Genomic DNA, 7,957 nt, shown 5'->3' on the forward strand with positions numbered 1-7,957 from the left:
TGAAAAAATTAAAAAAAAAGTATATTTTTTAATATGTATAAAAAGTAAAGTGAATAAAATTATAAAAGGAAGAGAATAGTATATATAGAATAAGAATTCAGATAATTTAGATATCTCTTTAAAATCTAAATCATATTTGCATCGTATTAGTATCGGTAAGTATTTACTCTATTTATAAGAATTAAACTCGCAATTTTATTTAAAAGAGAAGAGTATTTTACCATTCATTCAACAGATAAAGTTATAATAATAAATAAGTCCTTAATTTTTCATTCTTAATGTGATCAATTTGCCCTCAAATATTTGCAATGGCAATTATGCTCTTATTTAAATGAGATAAAAGAAAAAAATGATGCAAGGTGTTTTTCCTCAAGTCCCTCACTAATCCTATATCACTCGCCTTTTCTTCTCTCATGCAACACCATCAATTCCGTCGTTACTCACCATTGGGCCATGAGCATGCAAGCTATACGAAGGCCTTCCAACTGTGAAAATCTTGTCAATTCTAACATCATTTGTGTCACTCAAATTTTTATTTGTCTATCTGAGAAATTGGCCACCGAGGTGCACATCAATACACCCTTTATTACTCCTATTGTGCATTGAAGCGATAGATGGAATCCTACGGGCCACGGATCGGAGGTGGGGTTCTTTCAAGTGGTGAACCTGAACCATGGGAGATGGACAATTGAGTGCTGGAAGAGATATTAGCGGTGGCGCGTAGATTCCACAAGTTGCCAAGGAAGATAAAGGAAAAGTACTATACTGAAGAATTGATGAAGAAGGTGAAGTCTGTTTGTCTAATTTCGTACTATTGTAACATTTTGACCTTTACATCTCTTCAAACTCCTATAATTAGGAAACTCTCTTTGTATTTTGGAGGACACTCTATTTTGCATCTCAACCATAATGGAATATTGAGCTGTAGAAAGATAAAAAAAAGAGTGAAGTTTTTATGAGCTTTGGACTACTAGAGAGCCATTTATGATGGTAGCTCTACGAATTACTATCATTAAAATATTAAGAGAATAAAATATAACAATCTCATATTTACTCAGATATACTTACCAAGTTAAATCCGTGAGTGAGTACCGAAAGAGCATTATTATCATTAAAGAAAAATAAATATTCATTTAATATAAGACTAATTCTTAATTGTGTCCATTATTAATTGAATGATGTATTTGTTAAATAAGATTAAAAGTTAAGGATTTATTTGTTATTAAATTTAATTCAGGGGCTAATTTATAAATTTTATTAAAATTTAGAGATTTGAGTGTAAATTGTCTTTAAATTTAGAATAAATTATATTTTAATTACTGAATTTTAACATAATTAACAGATTGATTCTTGTATTTTTAAAACTGAGCACTTAAATTTTTCTATAAACAGTTCGTCCAAATTAGAGGTATCTCCATCTATTTTTACAGTTTGATCACTTTTTTTAAATGGATAAACTACACTTGAATTCTTAAATTTTAACATAATTAATAGATCAATTTTATATATTTAAAATCGTATACTTAAATCGCTCTATGATCAACATTTTCATTTATTATAATTTAAATATTTTGATTCTTCATTTTTTATTATAAATAACACTTAAGTCCCTATTAACTTTTATTTATAATATTTTATTTAACTAATTTTTAACATTTTTTATTTTTTAATATCTATTTATTAAAATATTTCAATATTTATAATTTTAAAATTTTCAAAAAATACTTATAATTTCATATATTTTTAAGTAGTATTTGTGACTTTTAAGTAAGTTATAAATTTTTATAAAGAGTATTTTAGAAAAAAATTATAGTTTCAAAAAAAGTTTGATAAATTATTAATTTTAAATTAATATCTATAATAAATAAAAAAAATTATTTAAAATTTTAATTTTAGAATTAATTCAATAATTATATTAAAATTTAGAAATTAAAATATAATTTACGAAGAATTTAAATATTTATAAAAATATTTTAAATATTTAAAATATTTATACTCCTTTAACCGATTAACTAATAAAATTATGAATAGAAAAATATTCCTATCAAATGAAATAATTATATATGAATTTAAGTATTTGTATGTGTTTATTTTAAAATTATAAAGAATTATATGTTAATTATTTTAAATTGTATGAATTAAAATATGATTTATTCATAAATTTAAATTAAGAGAAATTATATCTAATATTTTTAAATTTATTTTTAGAAGGGAAACATTCATTTATCCCTAAAAAATTAAAAGAGTTAAATTAATTTTGTTTAAAAGATATAAAAAACTTATTAATTTTTTTATAACCTTAAAAAATTAAAACTTAAATTTCATAAATAGGTTGCTCCTTTTTTTTTCTTTTCTTTTTATCTTTTTTCTATCCAAACATAAAACCCGTAACAAAGAACTAGGCAGAGCAAAGAGGAAGATTTTGTTTTCCAGAGAGAGAGGGAGAGAACGAGGGAGGCTCTTTTCTATTTATGTAAAGAAGCAAATGTTTCCAAATTTTATTTTGTTTCTGTTTTTTCAATTCTTTACTTATTAGATTCTCTTTTGTTTTTCTGCGTCTTCTGTTGTTTTTTTTCTAATTAAATCTTTTTCTGGGTAACCCCCTCCTCTCTGCTTCTCTCTGTCTCGATTGAAATACAGAAAAGTATATTAGGGTTTTATCAATTGCAGATCAAAGCCCAGAAACCTCAGATTTTCTGGGGTTTTCTCTAACCTTTTTCAGATCTCTCTTGTTAATATAAGTTTGTTTCGTCTTCTGTTTGTCTTACCCTTCAATTCAAAATCAGAAAAGTTCACGAAATTTTCGTCTTTTTGAATTGTGACTTATGGTCTGTAGCGAAACATGCATAAACTTGTTTGTATTTCCTTTGTTGAATTATTTTGTATAACGTTGTTTTCTTTTTAAATGTACAATTTGGACTGGGGTTCTATCGATCAGCTATGAAAATGCCTTGGTGTTGAGGAGTTTTCAGGTGGGGGCTTTGATTTTTTTGTTGAGCTAAATTAGGATTAGGGCTTGGGTTAGGGTTAGGGCTTAGTAGATATGATCAAACAGATATTGGGCAAGCTACCTCGAAAACCCTCAAAATCATCGAATAATGACTCAAACAATGATGCAGCTGTCAATGCCTTCTCGTCTCTGAATTCTTCCCATGGACCCAATTCCATAAACGCCTCAAAGTCGTCATCGGTTTCTGCAAAATCCAATTCGGGTTCTGGCGCTGCACGCATGAACAATGGGACCATTGCCCCACAGAATAAATCTAATCAAGGGAAAAAATCGTCCACCGTTGCAGGCCAAGTGGGTCCCATTTCGGCTTCTGGAGTTTACGAGCCATTGCCTAACTTCAGGGATGTTCCTAGTTCGGAGAAGCAGAATCTCTTCATTAGAAAGTTGAATATGTGCTGTGTTGTGTTTGATTTTAGTGATCCATCTAAAAATCTCAAGGAGAAAGACATTAAAAGGCAGACTTTGCTGGAGCTTGTTGATTATATTTCTTCAGTGACATCAAAGTTCAGTGAGGTGACGATGCAAGAAATTACAAAGATGGTGGCAGCTAATCTGTTTAGAACACTTCCTTCTGCGAATCATGATACCAAGATTCTAGAAACTTATGACCCAGAAGAAGACGAACCGACCATGGAGCCAGCGTGGCCTCATCTTCAAATTGTGTACGAGTTTCTTCTGAGATTTGTGGCTTCAACAGAGACTGATGCGAAGCTTGCAAAGAGGTATATTGACCATTCATTTGTGTTGAAATTGCTAGATTTGTTTGATTCTGAGGACCAAAGGGAGAGGGAGTATTTGAAGACTATACTGCACCGCATTTATGGGAAGTTTATGGTACATCGGCCATTTATTAGGAAAGCTATAAACAATATTTTTTATCGCTTCATATTTGAGACTGAGAGGCATAATGGGATTGCAGAATTGCTTGAGATATTGGGCAGCATAATTAATGGGTTTGCCTTGCCATTGAAGGAAGAGCACAAGCTTTTCCTTGTAAGGGCATTGATTCCTCTTCACAAGCCCAAGTGTGTATCAATGTACCATCAACAACTTTCATATTGCATCACTCAATTTGTGGAAAAAGATTTTAAGCTTGCAGATACTGTAATTCGGGGTCTTCTAAAATATTGGCCCATAACTAATAGTTCCAAGGAGGTTATGTTCCTTGGTGAGTTGGAGGAAGTGTTAGAAGCTACCCAGGCAGCAGAATTTCAGCGTTGCATGATTCCTTTGTTCCGTCAAATTGGCCGCTGTCTCAACAGCTCACATTTTCAGGTATGAATTTAGAATGGTTATACTTTGTGTTACTAGCCTTTGTTGTTGGTGCTTAATGATTGCTACTTGTCATTTTTTATGATGTTAGTCAACTATGGACTATTCTTTCCTTTATTGCAAGCTCAACTGTGATTCACCATTTTTGCTGCATTCATTGGATTCAATTAATTGTAATTGCAAGGGTCACCTGGATTTCAAATGGAATAATGCACTTTATCCTTATAGTTTAAAATATATTAGAAAGAAAGAGATATAACAAAAATTAAATACGGCCATTTAATTTCAATAACTACCATAATCAGAAAGCCTCTGATTGCATGTTAGTAAGACATTGTACTTATTAGTGAGAAGAATGCTTTATAATGGAATAATAGATTCTTATTATATTAAGTGGTTTTAGTTATAAATTATGAACTTTTGATTTGTAGATAATGATTATAATTTTGTACGTGTTGAATCTCATACTTAAATTTAATCAAATAATTAAATACTAAAAAGGATTAGAATATGTTACTATAAAATGTTATAATTTGACAACTATAATTAGAGAAGTAAATCAACAAGAATAAGAAAAAGGAAAAAAGAAAATAAAGAAAAGGAGAGGGCAAGGAAAAACGAATGGCTACAGGAAAAAAAGAAAAGCTAAATAAAGGCTTTATTTGGATTTTTCGCAGTAAAAATGAAGTGAAATCTTAAATTTTGAAGTTTTTGAGGTCTAACAATCTTTTGGAAAAAGAATAAACTGTAATTGATAGATTCAATATCGAATCTTAAGATCCATTTACAATTCTGTGCATTTAATATTCATCCCATATATTTGAATTGCTAGGATGAAAAATTGAATGAGATTGATAATCATAAGATTCTAACAACAGTGAGCTGCATAAAATGTATACAAGAATGTCTTTTACTTGTCTACATGGTAATTACTATTTGTTCTTCATCCACTACATATGATATGGATATTAATCTTCAAGTCCTAAGTATATATTCCTACATTTTGGACTTATGTGGAAAATTATCATTGTTTAATGCCATTTCTATAAGCAACTCCTTTCTGGAGTCCACTGATTTAAGATGCACTTTATATATATAAGCTTTCATTACCTCTCAACTGTTAATGATTATAGCAGAACAACACTAGTTCCGCGCATCTCTTTGAAGGGTAAATGTATAAAGCCTAGGGTTAAACTTTTGGTTGATCTTAATGTTAGAAAAATGGGATTAGAATATTTTACTTGGAAAAATATAGTGTTAATTTGTGATAGAAAAGTGGAAATGCACTTATCTTTTGATGGTTCAATAATTAGAGAAAAATGCTTTATGTCTACATGCAGAGACTGACAATATATATTTTAAGAAAAGAACAGTTGGAAAATATCCTTTACAAAGACCTTAAGAGCAGCAGCTTAAGCCTTTGTACTTCTATTCCTTAAAAAATGTGACTAGTTTGCATGCAACTTATAGCATGCATAACGCACAAAGGGATCATCTTCCACTTCTTATTGTTGCTGATTTCCTTGTATTCCCTGCCATCTGCTTAAGATTTAAGAATATCCCAATAAATTGAAACCACAGAAAATGCTGGGAACTGTAATCTATAGCTACTAACCAATGCAAAAAGAGATGCTCCTGTAGTTCATCACTCTTTTGTATGCATCATCACTCAAGAGTAAAATGCTTTCTTTTAATTAAGTTATGAATGGTGTGGATCTTCCCAAAGCATGTGGGCTGAGTATGAAGCGACTGTAGCAGTCCTGCCTTCATGGAATTGCTTTCCTCATGTTCTAAGAAGCTTTGTCTCAAACTTTGTAATGGTGGGTCCCCAAAACTAAAAAAAGAAAAAGGTCTTATGTCGTCGATAACATGAGTTTGTCATTGATAGGAATGAACAAATCTGCAACAGGCAATCAGTGATGGAACCATTAAATTTTCAAGCGTGTAAAAACAATTTGTTCTTTTTGTTCAGCACTTATATGATACTAGATGATGAAGAAGGTGTTTTGTGCTATAAAATATTGTTGTCCAATTCAACTTCTCATTAAGGATTCAGCAGTTACTACTTTTGTGGTGAGGTTAAAAGCAAGATTCATAGATGGCTAAGGTTTAAATGCAATGTGTAAATACGTGGTGAATAAATGTATGAGAAGTCAAGAAAATGGATATTTAACTGAGAGTTTAATGTGGGGTTGGTTATTCAAATTCATGGGAATTGTATGCGAGTTCAGTATGAAGAAATACCTGGCTTGTTGAAGGGAGCGTGTCATAAGCCGGTGCTAGGAGACGTCCATCACAATAAACCATAGTGCCATACGTGTCTGTTGTCACAGTTGGTGTGATATTTTGAATTTTCGTGTATCTTAAATTTGGTTTCCCTGGCAGGTGGCTGAACGTGCATTGTTTTTGTGGAACAATGATCACATAAGGAATTTGATCACACAAAACCGTAAAGCAATACTGCCTATAATCTTCCCTGCTTTGGAGAGAAACACAAGAGGTCACTGGAACCAAGCTGTTCAGAGTCTAACACTGAACGTGAGGAAGATATTCTCAGATGCTGATCAAGAACTTTTTGATGAGTGCTTGGTTAAAATCCCAAGAGGATGAAGTAAAGGAGAGAGATATACAGGAGAAAAGAGAAGCAACATGGAAGAGATTGGAGGAGGTGGCAGCCTCAAAGTCCATAAGCAATGAGGCTGTGCTCGTCTCAAGATTTGCCTCCTCTGTAGCAATTGCATCTGCAACAAGTCCATGTGCTACTGCTGGTTGTTGAGCGCCTCGGTGGGTGTTTAACTGTTGAAGTTACCTCTTTTTGTGGTTGAACGATACATGAGGGGATCTCATTGGCATGATAGGGAAACTGTTGCTTGGCTTATTTCCTGGGCTTCTCATATCATCTCATCAACAGGATAAGCGCATGCAGGGTTCTGAGGGAACAGGTTTATTCTATTTTTGGATGGTCTGGGCTCATTCAGTTTTATTTTCTCTTCAGCCATTAAAGTGTATGTGTGTATTATAAGGGATGGGATTGGTTTATAGAGGCAGTCTTTCAGATTTCCTACCTGATAATATTTATTTTCTGTAATGATGCAAAGAGGAATTTTCCTTCTGTGTTTCAGCTTCGATCTCTTTTGTCTTTGTCTAACAGTAGACCTTTTGTTTTTTATTCCCTTTCTTCCTAAATGTCGTTTATAGGAGTTTAGTTCTGCAAGTTCGCAGGGGTATATGTGGAATGGTTAAACTGGGTAGAAAAATTTGCTCCTTGATCCCTGCAAGTGAGATTCTGTTCTGTCTACTTGCTGCATTTTTGTCTAATGTTTCGACAAGCACTGTTGTAAACAATTTGCAACTTTGGTTACTTCTAAGTAGCGAGCTGAATATGTTTCAAATCTGAAGAAACAAGTTGAACTTCATGATCAAGAAATTCAGCCAATAGGACCAAGTGCTCATACATGTAATGTCAACATTCAATTGATTTATTTTTTTAAAAAATTAATTTTCTTGTTTGAAATTAATTTTTTTTTAATAATTAAAAATAAAAATATAGTTCATTTAATTTAAAAATTTTTATTTTAAAAGATGAAATCTTAAATTTGAATTTTTTTACGAGATGAATAATGCCAAAGGAATAATTAATGGTTCAATTCCTCCCTCTTGCAGTTTACTGCCACA

At 31.6% G+C, this 7,957-nt stretch overlaps 1 pseudogene across 1 annotated transcript; it reads left to right on the forward strand.

The window, feature by feature from the left end:
• The first annotated feature begins 2,364 nt into the window (after window positions 1-2,364).
• LOC122721583 lies at window positions 2,365-7,403 on the forward strand (annotated as a pseudogene). The gene is made up of 2 exons (XR_006348274.1): window positions 2,365-4,285; window positions 6,668-7,403. The product of XR_006348274.1 is annotated as a serine/threonine protein phosphatase 2A 59 kDa regulatory subunit B' gamma isoform-like (transcript).
• Window positions 7,404-7,957: the final 554 nt, after the last annotated feature.

This window comes from Manihot esculenta, chromosome 13 (assembly GCF_001659605.2).
Source record: "Manihot esculenta cultivar AM560-2 chromosome 13, M.esculenta_v8, whole genome shotgun sequence".
In the NCBI taxonomy this organism is placed as follows: Eukaryota; Viridiplantae; Streptophyta; class Magnoliopsida; order Malpighiales; family Euphorbiaceae; genus Manihot; species Manihot esculenta.